Source organism: Macaca nemestrina, chromosome 12 (assembly GCF_043159975.1).
Source record: "Macaca nemestrina isolate mMacNem1 chromosome 12, mMacNem.hap1, whole genome shotgun sequence".
In the NCBI taxonomy this organism is placed as follows: domain Eukaryota; kingdom Metazoa; phylum Chordata; class Mammalia; order Primates; family Cercopithecidae; genus Macaca; species Macaca nemestrina.
Genome location: NC_092136.1, coordinates 10,540,402 through 10,560,555, shown reverse-complemented (window position 1 = coordinate 10,560,555; position 20,154 = coordinate 10,540,402). Strand labels below are relative to the sequence as shown.

The 20,154-nt window shown below is 48.6% G+C and overlaps 1 protein-coding gene across 13 annotated transcripts in view; it reads left to right on the top strand.

Annotated features, from left to right (window-relative positions):
• The window catches only part of LOC105469491 (microtubule affinity regulating kinase 2), a 76,927-nt gene that overhangs the window by 25,705 nt on the left and 31,068 nt on the right, over positions 1 to 20,154 (top strand). The window contains exon 1 of one of the 13 annotated variants that reach the window (XM_011720550.3): positions 11,055 to 11,169. The exons of the other annotated variants lie outside the window; for them this stretch is intronic. The gene's annotated coding sequence lies outside the window, so the exon portion shown is untranslated. Of the gene's footprint in view, positions 1 to 11,054; positions 11,170 to 20,154 lie in introns of those variants that run through there. 13 annotated transcript variants of the gene reach the window in all.

Below are 20,154 nucleotides of genomic sequence, written 5' to 3'. Positions count from 1 at the left end.
TGTCTCAAAAAAAAAAAAAAAAAAAAAGAATTTTAATTTCAAAGATTTGTTTACTGTATTAGTTAAGGCAATAGCTTAGTAATGGCACCTCCTGGATGGCCCTCTAAGTGCATTAATCTGCTCCAAGTCATTGGGAAACTCAGCCTTAAAGAGAATGGACTGAGTGGCTGAAGAGTGGGCAGGATCTCCTCATTTTTGCATGGTTTGCCTCTGAGGCTGTGTATCTTTAGCTATAGACAGAGTAGTTAAGATTTATTGAGTACTTACTCTGTCCCAAGCACTTGTTTAGCTGTTTTACCTTCATTAACTCATTTACTTGTTGTTTTTTTTTTTTTTTTTGAGACAGAGTCTCAGTCTTGTTGCCCAGGCTGGAGTGCAATGGCACGACTTTGACTCACTGCATCCTCCGCCTCCCAGGTTCAAGCAATTCTCCTGCCTCAGCCTCCCAAGTAGCTGGGACTATAAGTATCTGCCACCGTGCCTGACTAATTTTTTTTTTTTTGAGACGGAGTTTCACTCTTGTTGCTCAGGCTAGAGTGTAATGGCACGATCTTGGCTCACCACAACCTCCGCCTCCTGGGTTCAAGCGATTCTCCAGCCTCTTCCTCCCAAGTAGATGGGATTACAGGTATCCGCCACCACGCCCGGCTAATTTTTTGTATTTCTAGTAGAGATGCGGTTTTACCATATTGGCCAGGCTGGTCTCAAACTCCTGACGTCAGGTGATCCACCCACCTCAGCCTCCAAAAGTGGTGGGATTACAGGCATGAACCACCATGCCTGGCTTCATTTATTTTTTGTAAGTTAGTCGGTCTTACTATTTTACAGGTGAGGAAATAGAGGCCCAGAAATGTTGAATAACTTGTTTAAGGCTGCAAACCCAGGTGGTCCAGAGTATGTCATTGTCAGAACCAGCTTTTCTTGGTTGTGAAGAATCCTTTGTCCCTGGCTTCAGTTGTGTCCAGGCAGTAGAAGTTAGTTTCCTTAGGATTAGCTCACGGTAAGTGTGAGGCAGATGTCTCACAGATGGAGTTTAGAGTCACAAATGGCCTCCAGTTGTTTCTTCTGTCATTGGTGGCCATTGGTAAATGTGGCAGAAATGGTGTGGATGGAGTGGGAGCAGCTTTCTGGGCTTACCTCGCTACTGTTGAGTGCTGTGTGCAAGGGAGACCTTTTAAAGAAGATCTTTGACCCCAGCTTCTGATTCACATCTTTATCTTTTCCCATATTCTGGAATTTCAAGAACCCCTTTAGAAAAACCAAAGTCCTGGGTCCTAAAATTGATAAACAACAATTAAGTACCTTAAAATATAGGGCATTATAGATTGCTAGGTTTGACTATCCTGCTCTGTGGCACCCATGAAATGTTGGGATTCTAGAACTCTTTCTTTGTAAGCGCCCCACTCCCCACCAAAAAGAACCCCACAAAACGTAAGAAGCTTTTGTGTGTGGCTCTTTTTTTTTTTTTTTTTTTTTTTTGAGACGGAGTCTCGCTCTGTCACCCAGGCTGGAGTGCAGTGGCGCGATCTCGGCTCACTGCAACCTCCGCCCCCAGGTTCACGCCATTCTCCTGCCTCAGCCTCCTGAGTAGCTGGGACTACAGGCGCCCGCCACTGCGCCCGGCTAATTTTTTGTATTTTTAGTAGAGACGGGGTTTCACTGTGTTAGCCAGGATGGTCTCGATCTCCTGACCTTGTGATCCGCCCGTCTCGGCCTCCCAAAGTGCTGGGATTACAGGCGTGAGCCACCGCGCCCAGCCTTGTGTGTGGATCTTAACTGTGTATATTTTGTCTCTAGGAAGCAAACTCAGATTCTCTCTTGCAACCCTCTGTGTGCCACTTGCACACACACAGGCACAGAGCTACTTGTTCGTAGCCTTGACTACTAGCAGCCCTGAGCACTGTAGCTGGTAGTGCCAGGCCTTGTGTGTGTTTAGGACTTGCCAATTCAGTCCTGGGAGCTGGACTCTGGACATCCTGCTATGTGTCTCTTTATCCCATCGCTGGTATAATTTATGCCACTACTTCCTGTTTGCATTTGCTCAGTCTCTCCTTTGGTTTGCTTCTCTCTCCTAAAGTGGGTCCCCGTAGCTGTGCACATGGCTAGCTATGGGGACCAGACATCTTAGATATCCTAGACATCTGCAGTTGTTTCTTAGTGGGAATGGTTGCTTTATGCCTCTCTACAGAATTTTAGTTAAACTTGAGTGTATGGTTTAATTTACTTGCTTGTCTAACTGTGGCAAGGGTGCCTTTTTTTTTTTTTTTTTGGAGACGGAGTCTCGCTCTGTCGCCCAGGCTGGAGTGCAGTGGCCGGATCTCAGCTCACTGCAAGCTCCACCTCCCGGGTTTAGCCATTCTCCTGCCTCAGCCTCCCGAGTAGCTGGGACTACAGAAAGGTGCCTTTTATTTTAAGATGACAGAATGGGGTGAGAGTAAAGGGGTGAGCTGTTGCCCTTCCTCCAACCCCGCTTTTTTTTTTTTTTTTGAGACAGGGTTTCAGAGTGCAGTGGTGCAATCTCGGCTCACTGCAACCTCCGCTTCTTGGGTTCAAGTGATTCTTGTGTCTCAGCCTCCTGAGTAACTGGGACTACAGGCGCCTGCCACCATACCCGGTTAATTTTGTATTTTTAGTAGACACAGTATTTCACCATGTGGGCCAGGGTGGTCTTGAACGCCTGACTTCAAGTGATCTGCCCGCCTTTGCCTCCCAAAGTGCTGGGATTACAGGTGAGAACCACTGTGTCCCCCCCAACACACCACTTTTTTTTTGAAACAGGATCTTGTTCTGACACCCAAGCTGGAGTGTAGTGGCCCAAACATGCTCACTGCAGCCTCAACCTCCTGGACTCAGTCCTGCGTGAACCCCCTGTGCAGCTAGGGGCTGTGCCACTACACCCAGCTAATTTTTTTAATGTTTGTTTGTTTATTGAGATGGAGTTTCGCTCTTGTTGCCCAGGCTGGAGTGCAATGGCTTGATCTCTGCTCACTGCAACCTCTGCCTCCTGGGTTCAAGCGATTCTCCTGCCTCGTCCTCCCTAGTAGCTGGGATTACAGGCATGCACCACCACCAGCTAATTTTTTTTTTTTTTTTTTTTTTTTTTTGTATTTTTAGTAGAGAAACTGGGTTTCTCCGTATTGGTCAGGCTGATGGTCTTGAACTCCTGACCTCAGGTGATCCACCTGCCTCGGCCTCCCAGAGTGCTGGGATTACAGGCGTGAGCCATGGTGCCCGGCCTTATTTTTATTTTTTGTAGAGAATGGGGTCTTGCTTTGTTGGCTAGGCTGGTCTCAAACTCCTAGGCTCAAGTGACCCTCACCCACCTTGGCCTCCCAAAGCGTTGGGATTTCAAGCCAGTGAAATCGCAGTGAGCTACTGCGCCTGGTCTGTTGCCCTTGATTAAAATATCACCTAGGGCTGGATGTAGTCGGTGGCTCACGGCTGTATTCTCAGCACTTTGGGAAGCCAAGGTGAGAGGATCACTTGAGCCCAGGAGTTTGAGACCAGCCTGGGCAACAAAGCAAGACTCCATCTCTAATATTAAATAAATAAATAAGATTTACTTATCCAGAATCACAGTTGTATGCCATTTCTTTTCTTTTCTTTTCTTTTTGAGACAAGAGTCTGACTCTGTTGCCCAGGCTGCTGTAGTACAGTGGTGCAATCTTGGCCTCGACCTCCCAGGCTCAAGCAATCCTCCCACCTCAGCCTCCCAAGTAGCTGGGACTACAGGCGTGTGCCACTATGCCTGGCTAATTTTTTGCACTTTTTGTAGAGATGGGGTTCCATCATGTTGCCCAAGCTGGCCTGGAACTCCTAGCCTCAAGCAACCTACCTGCCTTGGCCTCCCGTAGTGCTGGGATTACAGGCAGTTGCCATTGTATCCAGCCCAGTTATGTAGTTATGTGCCATTTCTAAACTACTTCAGAACCCGTATCTTTGGTGTTTGTTTGAGACAGAGTCTTACTCTGTCACCCAAGCTGGAGTGCAGTGGTGTGATCTCAGCTTACTGCAGCCTTGGCCCCCAAGGTTCAAGTGACCCTCCCACCTCAGCCTCCCAAGTAGCTGGAGCCATAGGTGCTCTTTTTGTTAAGAGTGGAAAAGCCAAGGTCCATGTAAGTTTTTTGAGAAACACAGCCTGTTGGTTTTCTTAGGACTGGTTCTGCCCCTTCCCGTACCCCATCTCCAACACATTTTTATCTCTCAACAGAGGTAGCTGCTGTTCACTCAGGTGTTCTTTAATGCTGTGGCCATGGCTTCCTTGGAGAGTGTGGCAATGCTTTCCTTGCTAATGAAAAGGCTGTCATAATGGGTTAGGTCCATAGGGGCTCTGCCCTTCTGTACTTGTATTCCCAGGGAGAAAAATCTCTACCTTAATTACCGACATCTCGTGCTGGCAGAGAGGTGTGGCTACTAATTGATTAGATGACAGTCTTTTTCATTGATGTGGCCCTGTCGGGTGGTTTTGTTGTGTTTTTTCAAGTAAACAGGTAGATTTAGGCCAGGTAAGTTGATTTTGGAGAGACGAAATTCTGTGTAGGGATTTCCCTTTATTAATATCATGTCTTTAGTGCCACTTTTGTGTCCTAATTTTCTAACTTGGCTGTAAGAAGTACTAAGTTGGCTTGTCTTGCCATTTTGGTGCGGGTGGTGAATAACGTCTTTTCCTACTCTGCTCTCTGGTGTGCTCCCGTTCTGTTTGGTAGCACCACATTCCTTTATTTCGTTTGGTTTTCATTCCCTCTTTCTGTCTTGGAATGGTTGGACCCTATTCTGAAATATATACTTTAAGATAGTGTTACTTTGGGTGGTCGAGGTGGGCAGATCACCTGAGGTCAGGAGTTGGAGACCAGCCTGGTCAACATGGTGAAACCCTGTCTCTACTAAAAATACCAAAATTAGCCAGGCATAGTGGCGTGCCTCTGATCCCAGCTGCTCGGGAGGCTGAGGCACGAGAATTGCTTGAACCCAGAAGGCAGAGGTTGCAGTGAGCAGAGATTGCGCCACTGCACTCCAGCCTGGGCAATAGAGTGAGACTCAGTCTCAAAAAAAAAAAAAGTAGTGTTTAAAAGCAAACACCCTGCCTTTCTTGAAACCACAGAAACTGCTTGTGAAACAGCCGATAAGGCAGGCTGCCAAATCCAGACTGTTAAAACCAATCTCTTAATGACAAAATGTCAAACACTGATGTTAAACCTTCATTATGACTGGTGTGAGGATTTTTCTCAATAAGAAACGTTTAGGTGCTGAACTCCCAGTTTCACATTCAGAATGCTTCTATTATCAAATTCCTCTTGGTACATCATTTCTGAAGAGGCTTGTGTAGCTAATTCACTGTCTACTGTACAGGAAAGGTTTTTAAATAAACCAGTTCCCATTCACTCTCATCTGTGTTTTTTTTGTTTTTTGTTTTAATTTCAAGAAGTGATTTTCTTTTGAGGTGATTTGGACCAACCATCTCCCTAGCATTTCCCATTTAAGATAGGAGAACTAGCTTCAGAATTGTGTCTTTTTCCTAACAGAAGACTGGGGCCTTAATCTTTACCCCCCAGGCTCTGATTAACTGACTTTTCTTTTTTTAGATGGCATAGAATCTTCTGTCTGTCTAGGGAATTTTGTTTCTTGCCAGGCACTGTCAGGAGTTAGTATTCGTTCCTCCCTATCTTCCTGAAGAGCTCTGAACCTGCTGGTAGCCTGATGGATAAGGGTACGGTTATTTATGTATTTATTGAGACAGGGTCTCACTCTCTCACCCAGGCTGGAGTGCAGTGGCATCATCTTGGCTCACTGCAACCTCTGCCTCTCAGGCTCAAGCTGTCCCCCGACCTTAGCCTCCTGAGTAGCTGGGACCACAGTCATGTGCCACAACACCCAGCAAATTTTTTGCATTTTTTGTAGAGACAGGGTTTCCCCATGTTGCCCTTTCTGGTCTTGAACTCCTAGGCTCAAGTGATCCGCCTGCCTTAGCCCTCCAAAGCGCTGGAATACCAGGTGTGAGCCGCCACACTTGGCCAAGGTATAGTTTTATGAGCTAAGCTGTAGAACTGGTTGAATGGGAATTAGGGAAACCAGACAACCAATAATTGGGAAGTAAAGGAAAAATATATAAATGTGCCTCCTTGGTCACAGCTAGCATTGTGATATTGGGGTTTTGGATATAGAACTTCAGGAATCCCTTCCACCTCCTGCCCAAGAGAACTTCTTCTGTTCGTATTATTAGGGGCTTTTTCCAACTTCATTTCCATTACCGAGTCTTGAGCGGCATTTTTTTCAACTTGGGATTTTTAAGCACTTCTCATGTCACCTTTGCTTGTATACTGGGCCTGTCTCAAGTTTCCAGAGGGAGATGAAAGACGAGAAAAGCTAAATGACTGGTTCTTCAGTGAGTTTCCCAGAACTGGCTTCTTCTCATTCCAGCACTGCCTAACTCTCACCGTGGCTGACGCCATGGGCAGGCATCCTCATTCATGGAAGGCCAGGTCCTAACTGGAAGTGATACGGGGACCTTTAGATCTCTCTTAGCCCATTGTTCCTCTGAAAAAAAAAAAAAAAAAAAAGCCATAGACAGTAAATTGGGGGAATAGGCTGACCATAACTTCAGTTCCTGGATTTGCGTCCCACACTGGATTGTGTGATTTGTGCTTATCTCCTACTAGATTGTTACCTTCTTTGAAGGGTGGGCTGTATTTTATCCTTCTCTGTATCACTTTGGACACCTAGAAACTGTTGGAGTACTTTGCACATGGTCACCTCTCAATGAATTATTTGTGAAACAAAACTTTTTAACATCGTAACATGAGGCTGGGTGCGGTTGCTCATGCCTGTAATCCTAGCACTTTGGGAGGTGGAGGTGGACAGATTGCTTGAGTCCAGGAGTTTGAAAACAGCCTGGGCAACATAGCGAAACACTGTCTGTATAAAAAAAGAAAAGTTAGCTGGGCGTGGTGGTGCAGGCCTGTAGTCCCAGCTACTTGGGAGGCAGAGGTAGGAGGATTGCTTGAGACCTTGTCTCAAAAAAAAAAAATTTAATTTAAAAAATTGTAATGTGGGCATTCTCTATTACAGCTACCCTTAGGGAAGTGCGTCCATGTCGGTTTGTAAATCAGATATCTGTCTGTCTGATTCTTTGGCTGTGTAAGTCACAAGTCTTAACCAGTATCTTAAGTAGGTGTGGTAATGACTACAAAGAAGTGCTTTTTCAGGATGAGAAGATGAGGGAGAAGATTTACACCATTGCTGGATTGTGTTAAGAACTCGGAGAGGAAACCGCAGGGAGGATGCACTGCTGAGGAAACTGTCTGGCTTCTTGGAGTAGGGACCAGAGCCAGAGAGCCAAGCCCTCCTGGCCTTGCTGAGTTCTGTCCTTGCCCTCCTGGCCTTGCTGAGTTCTGTCCTTGCCCCTGACACTTTGCCCAGACACCAACGTGTCTACCTGCGTTGTTGCTCCTGGTTACAGTGGTCTCAGTCTTGCGCCTCTTTTTTGATGGGTGGGCAGAGGAACACTAGTGTTGGGCATTTTGTCCAGCGTTGGAGAGGTCATGTGGTCTGTCAGAAGGCTGGAGTTATTTATAGCGGGAGAAAAGCCCAGGAGCATGGCACAGGAAGAACTGATTTCACACCAGCTCAGCGCCTGATGATGGCGAGGACCCAGATTTTCCTTTGAGCCTCTCGGAGCAGATCAGTTGCTTTTCCTGGTTGACCTGCGAACTGTGAGATTAGGGACCATGTTTTCCGAGACCACTGTGGGTGGGGGAAGAGTGAAAAGGATGACCGTTTTCTTCCTTGATTCTAGTCTTTGTGATGTGTAGTATGAAAGCGCCATCTGACTTTTGAATCTCCTTTTATTGGACTGGTGAAGAAGGCACCAGCTGTGTGGGGTGGTGGAAATAAGGACCTGTTAAACTGGTCTGCTTGTACTTGCCTCCCTGCTCCCCCCTCACCCCACCCACCCCCGCTCTGGGCAGAGAGGCTGAAACTGCTGCTTGCTAGGCTTTGCCAACTCAGTTATTCTTCATGGATTACCTGCTCGTGGCAGGCAGGCAGGCAGGCAGGCAGGCAGGCAGCTCCCCACCTGGAAGCCTGCAGACTCACCGAGCTTCCGAGGGAATCATGCTGCAGGTGGGGGCAGGTGCTAGGAACTAGGTGTGCCATTTACCCTAACAGGGGCTGTGCCTACTCTGGGCTGCTCAAAGTAAGGCTGCAGAGCCCTGGGGCCTGTTGGAAATAGACTGTGCCTTTCCCTGCGCCTTGTGGCTACATTTATGGTATGTGGAGTGTCTGGGAGGGGCCAGGAGCTTGTAAATTGTGAGTAAATGAAGTCTAGGGAGGGAGATGATCCTTCTCGAGGGCACCCTGAGTTCAGGGTTGTCATGTTTCTGGGGTGTGCTGCTGCTTACTACCTTGATTTCTGGAGTTGTCTACCTAGGTTGCTTTTAATTTTTTCAGCCTTAGGCGGAAGAGATTTTCCAACCTGGTGTTTAGTCATGTTAGGTGAGGTTTACTTCCGGAGCCAGACTTTTAGGCAGGTTGTCTTGACGTAAGTCAAGGTCAGGAAGCGATCTTCAGGACATGCAGACGATGCCCACTTCCTGCTGTGGTCTTGAAGAGGGCTGGAAGGCTTGTGAGCACAGAGGCACTGAGGACTGTCGCATCCACACAGGAAGACACTCAGGGCTTGTCTCCGGTGCCTCATTTTATAAGAGGGTGAATGACTTGCCCAAGGTGACATAAATTGTTTGCACAGAGTTGGGTCTAGAATGGATCTTAGGCCCTTGGCACTGTGCCCCCATTGCCATCACTTAAGAGGGGCTGGCTGCAGCCCTTATGGCAGAAGGCAGGCTGGGAAAGGACAAGTGGAAGGGTAGCAGGCCCCAATTCTGCACACCGGAGAGGAGCTCTGAAATCCTGCCAGAGACTGTGTCCATAGAGGTGCCAGAGGCCCTAGGGAATGATTATTTATTTTATATTTTGTATTTTGGTGGAGACAGGGTCTTATAATATTGCCCAGGCTGGTGTCAAATCCTAGGCTCGAGCGATCCTCCCACCTGGGTTCCCAGAGTGTTGGGATTACAGACATGAGCCGTGGCGCCTGGCTGGGAATGGTTTAAAAGTGGGCACCAGCATTCTAGCCCTGACCCAGGCTAAAAGGGGTCACATGGAGCAGAGCTGTGCAAAGAGCTTTTGGGTGAGGAGTCACTCTGAGAAAAGCAAGAAGACTCTGACCCCAAGACTTCCCATGGTGAGTTAGGAAAGCATTTCTGGAGAGGCTGTTAGGTGCCAGGCGCTGTGCCTGTGCACTGAAGACACAGAGTGGTCTAGTCTTGGAAATTCCCTTATGCTGCTCTCAGTCTGTGTAATAGTGAACAAGACAGCCAACAAGAGTTGTGAAGGAGTCAGGCTGTTCAGCAAGCAGTGAAGTGCTAGTGCAGGAAGGCCTGAGCTGGGAAATGTCCGGAGAGACCCTGTGAAGTGATGCATGGATCAGGAAAGCTTCCTGGTGGAAGCGATGTCTGAGCTGAGGCTCACCACGAAGAGGAATGGGAGTGACTGTTAGTGGGAAAGTGTTCCAGGCAGTGGAAAGCTGTGGCCAAGACCTGGAGGTCTGAGACACCATTCTGCGTTTGAAGACAGGTGGCTGGAACCCCGAGTGAGACTCTAGGAAGGGAAGAGAGTTAGCCTGGAGCTGCAGGCAGGGAAGGGGAGACAGCCAGCTCATAATACAGTTGTGGGCAAAAATCCAGAAACCACATGGATCTAATCTGGATATCAATTTTACATGTATATGTGTATATGCCTACACACACATAGATAAAATCAGTTATGTTTGTGTGTGTGTATATACGTATTTGTGCGTGTGTACGTGTGTGCGTACAGAAAGTTGGTTTTTTAAGGCTTTAAATATGAAGCCATCAGTTCCTTTTCCCAGTGCTGTGTGGCTGTGGAGATGAGTGTTGGTGCTTCCCCCACCGCCACGTGCCTTTTCTAGAGTAAGAGGGAGTGCTTTTACTGTATGCAGGTGTGGGTGAAGAGTAGGCCGTCCGGGATTTCAGTCCTTGGCTTTTGCTCTGCAGCAAGGACTGGCTGAGGGCACTGGGAGGCTTCTTCAGGCCCAGGAGTCAGGCCCACTTTCCCTTTTCTCTTGAGGGAATGACTCAGAGAACACTCCTGCCACCGGAGGTTCTGCAGGGTTTTCAGAGGCAGCCAGTGGAGGCTGATGGTAGCAGTTGGTGAGAAAGAGGAAGTACGTAGTGGCCGTTCCTCTGGTCACTCCTGACAAATATTTCTGTCACTAAACAGCACCTCTCTGTGGCAGCCTTGGGCTCTGTTCTGGAAAGGGAGGAGCTTTCCTCTCCCTGTGGGAGGGCCCGTCATCTGTGGCTTCTGCTTTGCCCTTGGCCACAGACTAGATTGCACAACACAGCCAGTGAGAGTCCCTCTTCCCTCACAAGTGCTTGGAGTGGCAGGCCTTAACTTACAGGGTTGTAGAAGTGACCGTGTTCCACACTGCAGGGTCCAGGTCACAGCCGGCGAAGCATATGAAAATTGACCTAAGGTTAGAATGTGATTGTCCTACTGGGAAAGGTTTACTGGGACAGCATTTCACTTCTGACTCCATAGGCTGTCGTCTCCTGCCAGGGAGTGAGTTTTGTTCCCATGCTTGTCCGGTCTTTACTGCTTTCCCTCCTGCCTTTTCCCAGAGGCCACAAACCTGCCCACCTCCTGTTATGTTTTAGTTCTGATAGGAGTACCATTCAGAGTTCTTGGCAGGGGACCTACCCACTTCTACCCTGGTTGGTTTCCCCTCCTTTTCCCAGTTTGTTTGATGTGCATGTTCTCCAAAATTCTTATGCAGCTGGTTGGCTCTGTAGTGCCTAGAGATTGGAGCTCCTGCAACAGGAGCCCCGCCGCTTCCCTCCCTGGTTTTAGGGGCAGGGCTTGAAAATAGAGAATAGTAATCTCCCTTCCTCCTCCTCCTCCTCCTCTCCCCAACTTCTCCCTGCCCCCACCCCCACCCCCACCCTGCCAGGCAAACTGGAGTGACCAGCTCAGAGCGGGACTCAGTCCACCTCCCTGCTCTGCCTGTCAGCAGTGATCTGGAGGAGATTTCTGGGCGCGTGAGTATGTGAACTCTGGAGCACGTTACTGTCCCGGGCTGGCACTCTGTGGCAGGTGTGTGCACTCATTCTGCTGTAACCAGGTCTGTCCAAGGCCACCCTGTTCTCTAATAGCTTGGAAAATGAAAAGCACTTCTAAATACCCCTGCTCTTCAGAAGAGCTGGCTGGGTGGTTTGGCGAGTTTCTTCTTAGAATCCCTTAGAGTACAATACCCCCTTTTCCCCGAAAGCCAGGTTCTTTAGTTCCTAAACTGCGTTCTCTTGTCGCTAACTTACTACCTTCAGTTTTCTTAGGTTGGGTGCATCTTCCCTGGCCTCAACAAGACTGTGGATGAAAGGTCAAGAGAGTGGTAGCTGCTCCTTTGCGAGAAAGGGGATGTTGGAGTGGGAGCACAGGCTGCCAGCAATTGTTTCACGTTCCCCCTTTGGCTGGCTAGGAAAGGGGTACCACTTTAGCCTTCTGCCAACCTCCACAGCCAGCTGTGGGAAAACCCAAATGGAAACATCCTCTTGCTGCTAAGACTTGAGAGCCTGAGGCAGAGACCAGCCAGTAGTAGCCCGACCCTGCTGAATGGGGAGGACTGTTTATTTTATTTTATTTTTTTCTGAGACGGAGTCTTGTTCTGTTGCCCGCTCTGGAGTGCAGTGGCGCGATCTCGGCTTACTGCAACCTCCACACCTCAGATTCAGGTGATTCTCCTGCCTCAGCCTCCCGAGTAGCTGAGACTACAGGCATGCGCCACCACGCCCAGCTAATTTTTGTATTTTTGGTAGAGACAGAGCTTCACCATGTTGGCCAGGCTGGTCTTGAACTACCAAACTCAGGTGATCCGCCTGCCTCGGCCTCCCAAGGGACTGGGATTACAGGTGTGAGCTACTGTGCCCAACCCGAGGATTGGTTATTAGGGGCTGTGACAGATGGTTTTGCAGAGGAGCGGTGGAAAGCCTGTAATTTCACAGATCCAGGGGTCAGCTTTTGCACCACAGCCATATAGTTTCTGCGGCCTGTACTGCCTGAGGCCGGGGTCTCAGGTGCTGACCACCTTTCCCTCTTCCTTCCTGTGTCTTGTGGCCACCGACTATCATTGTCAGGTTGACCCTCTGGTTAGAGAGGATGACTTTGGCCTGGTGTCCAGACTCCCTGCTACCTGATCCCCTCTGCCCTGGAACTGCACCTAAGAGGAATTCCTTTCCTCCCAATTCCAACCTAAGTGGTCACAGAAAGTTCTGTTTTGGCATTTGGATTTCTGATTGGGAGTTTAGGCATCTGAGAATTGAATGCTTGCTTTATACAAATATAGCCTTAAGACATCTCGTCTTTTTTAAGCCCTACATGCTTTGCTTGGGTGTTAATTGAACTTGGGGCTTTTTAGGGACCTTATGTTGCCTACCTCCCTAATTTCCCCTCCACTCCACCCCCCAAAAAACCCAAAGAACATTGGAAAAATTGAGCAGTGCCTCAAGGTCACTTGACCATAAGTGGTATTTGGCATAGTTAGCTGGTTTGGTGAGAGATTTCTGCTTTATATTTGAGCAAAAAATTTCTTGGCGGGAGGCCTCTATGCCGTGTTGCCAGTGCTTGCCCGTGGGCTCCCCCCCCTCCCTTGACAGGTTGTTTTAATCCCCTTGTCTGTAAACAAGTGCAGCAGAACGTGTCAGCCCAGCTCACATGACCTTGGTTATCTCTTCATGGGGTAACCAGCATCAGCGTTAGATACCACGGTCACTTGACATGGTAGAGCTGTCAGGGTAGAGTGGAGATACCAGCAGGAATCCTGGTCTGTGAAGAAAGGTAAAGGGGAGTGTGTGTGAGGCCTCAGGACCAGGTGGGAAAAGTCTGCTCCCATGGGGTAGGGCTTTCAGCTGTGAGAAGAGGACAGTTTCATTCCTTCTACTTTTTTAAGAGATTCTCACTCTGTCACCCAGGCTGGAGTGCAGTGGTGTAATCAAGGCTCACTGCAGCCTCAACTTCCTTAGCTCAAGCAGTCCTCCTGCCTCAGCCTCCTGAGTAGCTGGGACCACAGGTGCATGCCACCACGCCCAGCTAATTTTCTTTTTTTTTGAGATGGAGTCTCACTCTGTTGCCCAGGCTTGAGTGCAGTGGTGTGATCTTGGCTTGCTGCAACCTCAGCCTCCCAGGTTCAAGCGATTCTCCTGCCTCAGCCTCTTGAGTATCTAGGATTACTGGTGCGTGCCACCACGCCCAGCTAATTTTTGTATTTTTAATAGAGATGAGGTTACACCATGTTGTTCAGGCTGGTCTCAAACTCCTGACCTCATGATCTGCCTGCCTCAGCCTCCCAAAGTGCTGGGATTACAGGTGTGAGCCACCACGCCCAGCTAATTTTTCTTTGTTGAGATGGGGGGTCTCATTATGTAGCCTAGGCTGGTCTCAGACTCCTTGCCTCAAATGATCTGCCTACCTCCATCTCCCAAAGTGCTGGGATTACAGGCATGAGCCACTGTGGCCAACTTTCATTCCTTCTTTATTACCCTAAAATTTCTAGTTCTGGCATCTTGTTTTTCTTTCTCAGACCCTGTCTGCAGGGGCCCAGGACATGCCGCTGTTTCAGGAAACTACCCCTGAGATGGGGCAGATGTATGCTAGTTCATGGGCTACAAAACCCAACACCAAAAATCCCATCTTCCTAAACAGCGATCCTGTTATGTTGTGTGAAGGACAGTGGCGATAGGGGCCTGGCTGCCAGAGAGGCTGCTGGATTCTATGGCAGACACACCCAGGAGCTGGAAGTGTGGCTAAGCTTTCACCAGCACCATCACTTCCCTCCCTATATACATGCACACAGGTTTCCCTTGTCTCACAGCTAAAGAGGCAGCGCCCAGCTTCAGTAAGCACTGTGTATGAGAATGGACTTACTCTGGTCACACTGCGCACACGCATGTGTGTGAGAGAGAAACATTGATCACATTTCCCATAATGACAGTTGATTTGCAGAGTTTCCAGGTCCATACATCTAGGGTGGGATGTGTGTGTTTTCATCAGGGGAGAGGAGAGTGGCCTTTTGTGGAAGAGATAAAATGGTTGAGCTGCTGGAGCCTTTTCTAGCTCCATTTATGCAGCAGCCTTTCTGCCTGGATGCAGACTTGAACCCAAGTCCAAGTTCAAGCCATATACATAGATGACCAGAACTTAGCCTTCAGCTGCAGGGCTCTACTGGAGAAAACATCCGTCTCCTTTTGGAGATGCAGGGAATTCGTGATGAGCTTTGAGTAAAGAAGTTCAAGCTGTATCTTCTAGCAGCCTACAGAATAAGTTGGAAAAGGATATGAAATTATAGAAATAACCAGCATGTCACCAGGCATTGTTCTCAGTGCTTTAGATGGTGTGGATATTTGGTAATTTCTGATTCTTTACCTTCTATTTTATTTTATTTATTTTTTTATTTTTTTGAGACGGAGTCTCGCTCTCTCTCCTAGACTGGAGTGCAGCGGCGCGATCTCTGCTCACTGCAAGCTCCGCCTCCCCGGGTTCACACCATTCTCCTGCCTCAGCCTCCCGAGTAGCTGGGACTACAGGCGCCCGTCACCACGCCCGGCTAATTTTTTGTATTTTTAGTAGAGACGGGGTTTCACCGTGTTAGCCAGGATGGTCTCGATCTCCTGACCTTGTGATCTGCCCGCTTCAGCCTCCCAAAGTGCTGGGATTACAGGCATGAGCACTGCGCCCGGCCTCTTTAACTTCTGTTTTCAAGAATTGGTAGGGACCCCTCTGTGGCTGTGGGGTTCTTTGTCCTTGGTAGTTAGCATGAACTATGTAGAGCAACAGAATGGGTAGCCACGGCCTGTGGCCACCAAGCTAAATTCTACTGATGAGAGGTGTCCTGGGTGGGTCTTCATTTATGCCACCATACCTATTTCCAGTTAGAGCTGCCTTTTAGGATTTGTTGGGTAGGAGCTGTATTCCTCTTGGAGCCATCTTTTCTTCCCTGCCGTCTCTGAGTGAATTCAGAGGTGGAGAGCTACAGACTTGGCTGCTGCCTCCTTCAAAACACCCAGCGTTCCCTTGTCCACAGTCTCTGTAGCAGCACATCTAGCAATGCCCAAGAGCGGCCCCCTTCCTCCCAGCGCCACCTGTTAATAGGTGGTTCTGGTTCCTGAGGGCTTCCACAGTGCATGAGCTAATCTCACCAAACAGTGCCATTCCCAGGTTCATACCACAGAGGTTAGAAATGCCTTGGGCCATTCCCTTCTCTTAGAAACCAGTTCAATCAGACTCTTTTTTTTTTTTTTTTTTTTTTTTTTTTTTGAGACGGAGTCTTGCTCTGTCAACCAACCAGGCTGGAGTTCAGTGGCGTGATCTCGACTCACTGCAGCCTCGACCTCCCCAGGCTCAAGTGACCCTTCCACCTGGGCCTCCTGAGTAGCTGGGACTACAGGTGCCCGCCACCACGCCCGGCTGATTTTTGTATTTTTAGTAGAGATGGAGTTTCACCATGTTGGTCAGGCTGGTCTTGAATGCCTGACTTCAAGTGATCCGCCCGCCTCAGCCTTCCAAAGTGCTGGAATTATAGGTGTGAGCCGCCGCACCCAGCCCAGACTCTTTTCATAGGATGTTGAAAGGATGAATTAAGTATAAAAAGTGCCTTTTGGTCGGGTGCAGTGGCTCACGCCTATCAGTTGAGAGGAGTTTGGGCAACGTGGCGAAACCCCATCTCTACAAAAGTACAAAAATTAGTCAGGTGTGGTGGTGGGCACCTATAGTCCCAGCTACTCAGAAGGCTGAGGTGGGAGAATCACCTGAGCCTGGGGAGGTCGAGGCTGCAGTGAGCCAAGATTGTGCCACTGCACTCTGGCCTGGGTGACAGAGACCCTGTCTCAAAAAAAAAAGTACTTTTTAATAAGGCACATGTAATGGAAAATGACTGTCCTCTGGTTTGCCATACTTTGCTCCTAAGTAGAAAGTACAAACAGCAAGGGCCCCCTTGGAGCAAAATTGTCATTGCCACTAGCGAATAAACAGCAGTGGTTGGCTTTGAGGGGCACCTTCAGCCTAAAGCCATAAGCTGACATATACTCAGTCTCACTAAGAAGCTCGGGCTTTCCACTCTTCACCTAACTGCTGACAAATGAATCCTCCATTGATCTGGCAAGCTGGCCAGGATACCTGCCTAGGCCATGGCCACTTAGTAACAGGATCCAGCCATCAGCGCAGGGTTGAGACTGCAGCAGCAGTGGCAAGCTGAGTAAGGCAGGTATGAAGCATAGCCCCCACGTCAGCTGCCTAGTAGGGAAGACAGTTGTAAAGAGCATTTTTTGCCCCTGATATGTCAGGGTACTGTTGCAGGTTGTCTTGTCTCCTCTAGCTGGAAGTTGTTCTACCTGGTCTTCCTTAATTAGCTCTTCTCTTGTGTAAGGCAGCACCCATTTAAAATTTTTCCTCTAGCCTCATTCCTCATCTCCATCTGGGTTTATATCTCCTCAGACCCTCTCTCCTACCCAGCCTTAAGCTCTACCCCAAATGCTTTGAAGCTCTCTTGTTCAAGTCTTCCTTTTTTTTTTTTTTTTGAGACGGAGTCTGGGTCTGTTGCCCAGGCTGGAGTACAGTGACCCGATCTTGGCTCACTGCAAGCTTCGCCTCCCGGGTTCATGCCATTCTCCTGCCTCAGCCTCCCCAGTAGCTGGGGCTACAGGTGCCCACCACCACGCCCGGCTAATTTTTTGTATTTTTAGTAGAGATGGGGTTTCACCATGTTAGCAAGGATGGTCTCAATCTCCTGACCTCGTGATCCGCCCACCTCGGCCTCCCAAAGTGCTGGGATTACAGGATTGAGCCACCGCACCTGGCTCAAGTCTTCTTGATTCAAGCCCTCACCCAGAGCTTGAAGGCTAGGGAGCCCCAGTGTCTGCTGCCCATGGTGCTTGGAGAGCAAAGATCTGTTCCCAGGTCCTGAGTTGGAACTCTGAATCCATTTCCTGTTCTGGGCTATGGTTTAACTCTTAGGTACGATTCACGTACCACTTGAAATACTATGCTGGGACCTTATGGGCTGACCTGAGAACACAGCTACCATTTGTAACATGTTTCTATGGAAAAAGAGTTCCTTCTCAGAACAGAACTTTTGGTAACTTGGGGATTTCTTGACTAATATGCTGCAACAGATTTGCATTTGCCTGTGGAAGTGTCTCTTTATTTTGTATTCAGCTGGGTGCAGTGACTCACGCCTGTAATCCCAGCACTTTGGGAGGCCGAGGCAGTCAGATCACTTGAGGACAGGAGTTTGAGACCAGCCTGGCCAACATGGTAAAACCCCATCTCTACTAAAAATACCAAAAAAAAAAAAAAAAAAAAAATCTGGTCCTGGTGGTGCACACCTGTACTCCCAGCTACTCGGGAGGCTGAGGCAGGAGAATCACTTGAACCCGGGAGGTAGAGGTTGCAGTGAACTGAGATGACACACCACTCCACTCCAGCCTGGGCGATAGAGTGAGACTCTGTCTCAAATAAAAAATTTTTTTTAAATCATATTTTGTGGTCATGGCACTATCCATCGTACAAGTAAGTCGTCCTCCTATACGCCAGATGGCAAAAAAGAAGCACCCTCCTCTTCCTACCCAGAAAAGTTGCTGGAGAGCTGCCCTTGTCTTCTGTGATTGCCTTGAGGGCTAGGTTTGTCTGGGTTCTCCATGTCAGCTGATTTGATCCATAGTCCGGTAGCACCTGAAACAGGATGCCCTCATTCCACAACTTAGGTGCCCTCTCCTGCTTGGGTTTTTAGTGATCTGCTGCAGGAGAAAGATAGCACCTCTCCCTGTCAGCAGGAGCAGCCCTGTAAGGGCTTGCTTCTAGAAAGATCAGCCAGTTGGATTTTTAGTTGTCACTTAAGTGGAGTAGCCACTTTGCAGCCGGGCCCAACAGGGAGACAGTTCTGAGGTGAGGGTGGCAGTGACAGCCTTGGGGTGGTTTCTGATGCGCTGTGACCTCTGGCCATGGTGACTTCTGGGGCAACAAACTTTGTCCCGGTGTTTTTTTCTGACATTTCCTCCTTCTTCTTCAACTCCCTCTTTGAAACTGGAGGAGTAGGAAGGCAGTATTTCTTCACTTCCAGAGAAAGATGCAGCAGGAAGAGGCACATGTCTTGTTCTGCACTTTCCAGCAGCAGTGCTGGGTCTGGGGGGTCTAGAAGGCCTGTTTCCCAGCTCCAGACTGGATCTTATCCTCAGCATACAAGCAAATTTTAAGGAAACCACATTGGAAAGGGCAGAAACAAAGGGTTAAATCTGTACCCAGGTAGAAAGACTGTTGCATAAATGCTGAGAGAGTTTTTTTTTGTTTTGTTTTAAGATCTCATGCTTCTTTTTTACTTTGTGTTGGCAAAAACCCCAGGAGAAGATGGGAGATTCTGGGAGGAGATGATTATGCTGGGTGAGTCAACTGAGCTCCCCAGCTGCCGTTTTTAGTTCCTTTGCTTTTTTGTAACAGGAGGCAGTTTGGGGAGGGGTTGGGGGCAGGGTGGGAATGCTGATTCGTGCAGCAGGACAGGAGGCAGGTGTGTATGGGTGAAATTATTTTGACACCCTACATTTAACAGGGCCTTAGAGTCAGTACATTGGTTCAAGTAAGAAATATTAAAGCAGAACTCTTAGTGTGGCAAACAATAAATAAATGTCTCCTAGATTCTTATACAAGTCACTGTCTGTCCCCAATTGGTAGCTCTTAGAATGGCTGGAGTTGCATTCATTGTCACAGCAAGACACAATGGTTTTGATAGCAAAGCAGTAGAGAAACTAAATGTAGAGAGGCAGAGAGAACTGTCTTAAGTGGGAGTACCTGGTGGTTGTCTTGGGCAGCAGGAAGTTTGAAGGAGAGGGTTTTCCCTCTGATGAAAGGAAGGCTAGGGCTTGATTCAGGGGAGCAAGTGTGATGGGCCCTGCTGGTCCCTGGTTGTGCCTATATTCTGAGTCTGTCTCCAGCTCACCTTGGTGATCACTCACTTTTCATCCATCGCTGGAATAGGGGATCTCGTGGCTCACTACCCTCATGGGTATTTTTTGCAGAGTACACTGATGTGGGCTGTCAGTTATCACTTGGTCCCAGAGACTGTCATGAAGACACCCCAACATGTTTTCTTATTTATTCATTTGTATACATTTATTCATTCAGTACTATATTGAATATTGTGCTGGGCATTGTTCTGGGCCATGAATAAGACAGACCTGGCCTGGTGCAGTGGCTCATGCCTGTAATCCCAGCACTTTGGGAGGCCAAGATGGGCAGATCACCTGAGGTCAGGAGTTCGAGAGCAGCCTGGCCAACATGGCAAAACCCCGTCTCTACTTAAAAAAAAAAAAAAAAAAAAACAGGCATGGTGGCGGGCACCTGTAATCCCAGCTACTTGGGAGGCTGAGGCAGGAGAATCGCTTGAACTCCTGAGGCGGAGGTTGCAGTGAGCCAAGATCGCACCACTGCACTCTAACCTGGATGGCCAGAGAAGAAACTGTCTCAAAAAAAAAGACCAAGGTCCCTCCTTTTGTAGTGTAGTCTAGCAGGAAGGACAGATAGTAACCAACCAACTTCAAGGGCAACAAATGCCTTGAAAGAGGGGAAACGGGGCTGGTAGCAAGAAGTTGTGATCTTCCTTCCCTTACCCTTATATCTTGGGGTCGAGAGTAGGCAACTTTAAAGATGAAAAAGTTGTGCCTCTCTTGTTCCCTACGTATTATAACATGGGCCGGGCCGGGCGCGGTGGCTCAAGCCTGTAATCCCAGCACTTTGGGAGGCCGAGACGGGCGGATCACGAGGTCAGGAGATCGAGACCATCCTGGCTAACACGGTGAAACCCCGTCTCTACTAAAAATACAAAAAAAAAACTAGCCGGGCGAGGTGGCGGGCGCCTGTAGTCCCAGCTACTGAGGAGGCTGAGGCAGGAGAATGGCGCAAACCCGGGAGGCGGAGCTTGCAGTGAGCTGAGATCCGGCCACTGCACTCCAGCCCGGGCTACAGAGCAAGACTCCGTCTCAAAAAAAAAAAAAAAAAAAAAAAACATGGGCCAAGTAGGTGTGGGCATTGTTGGGCACTGAG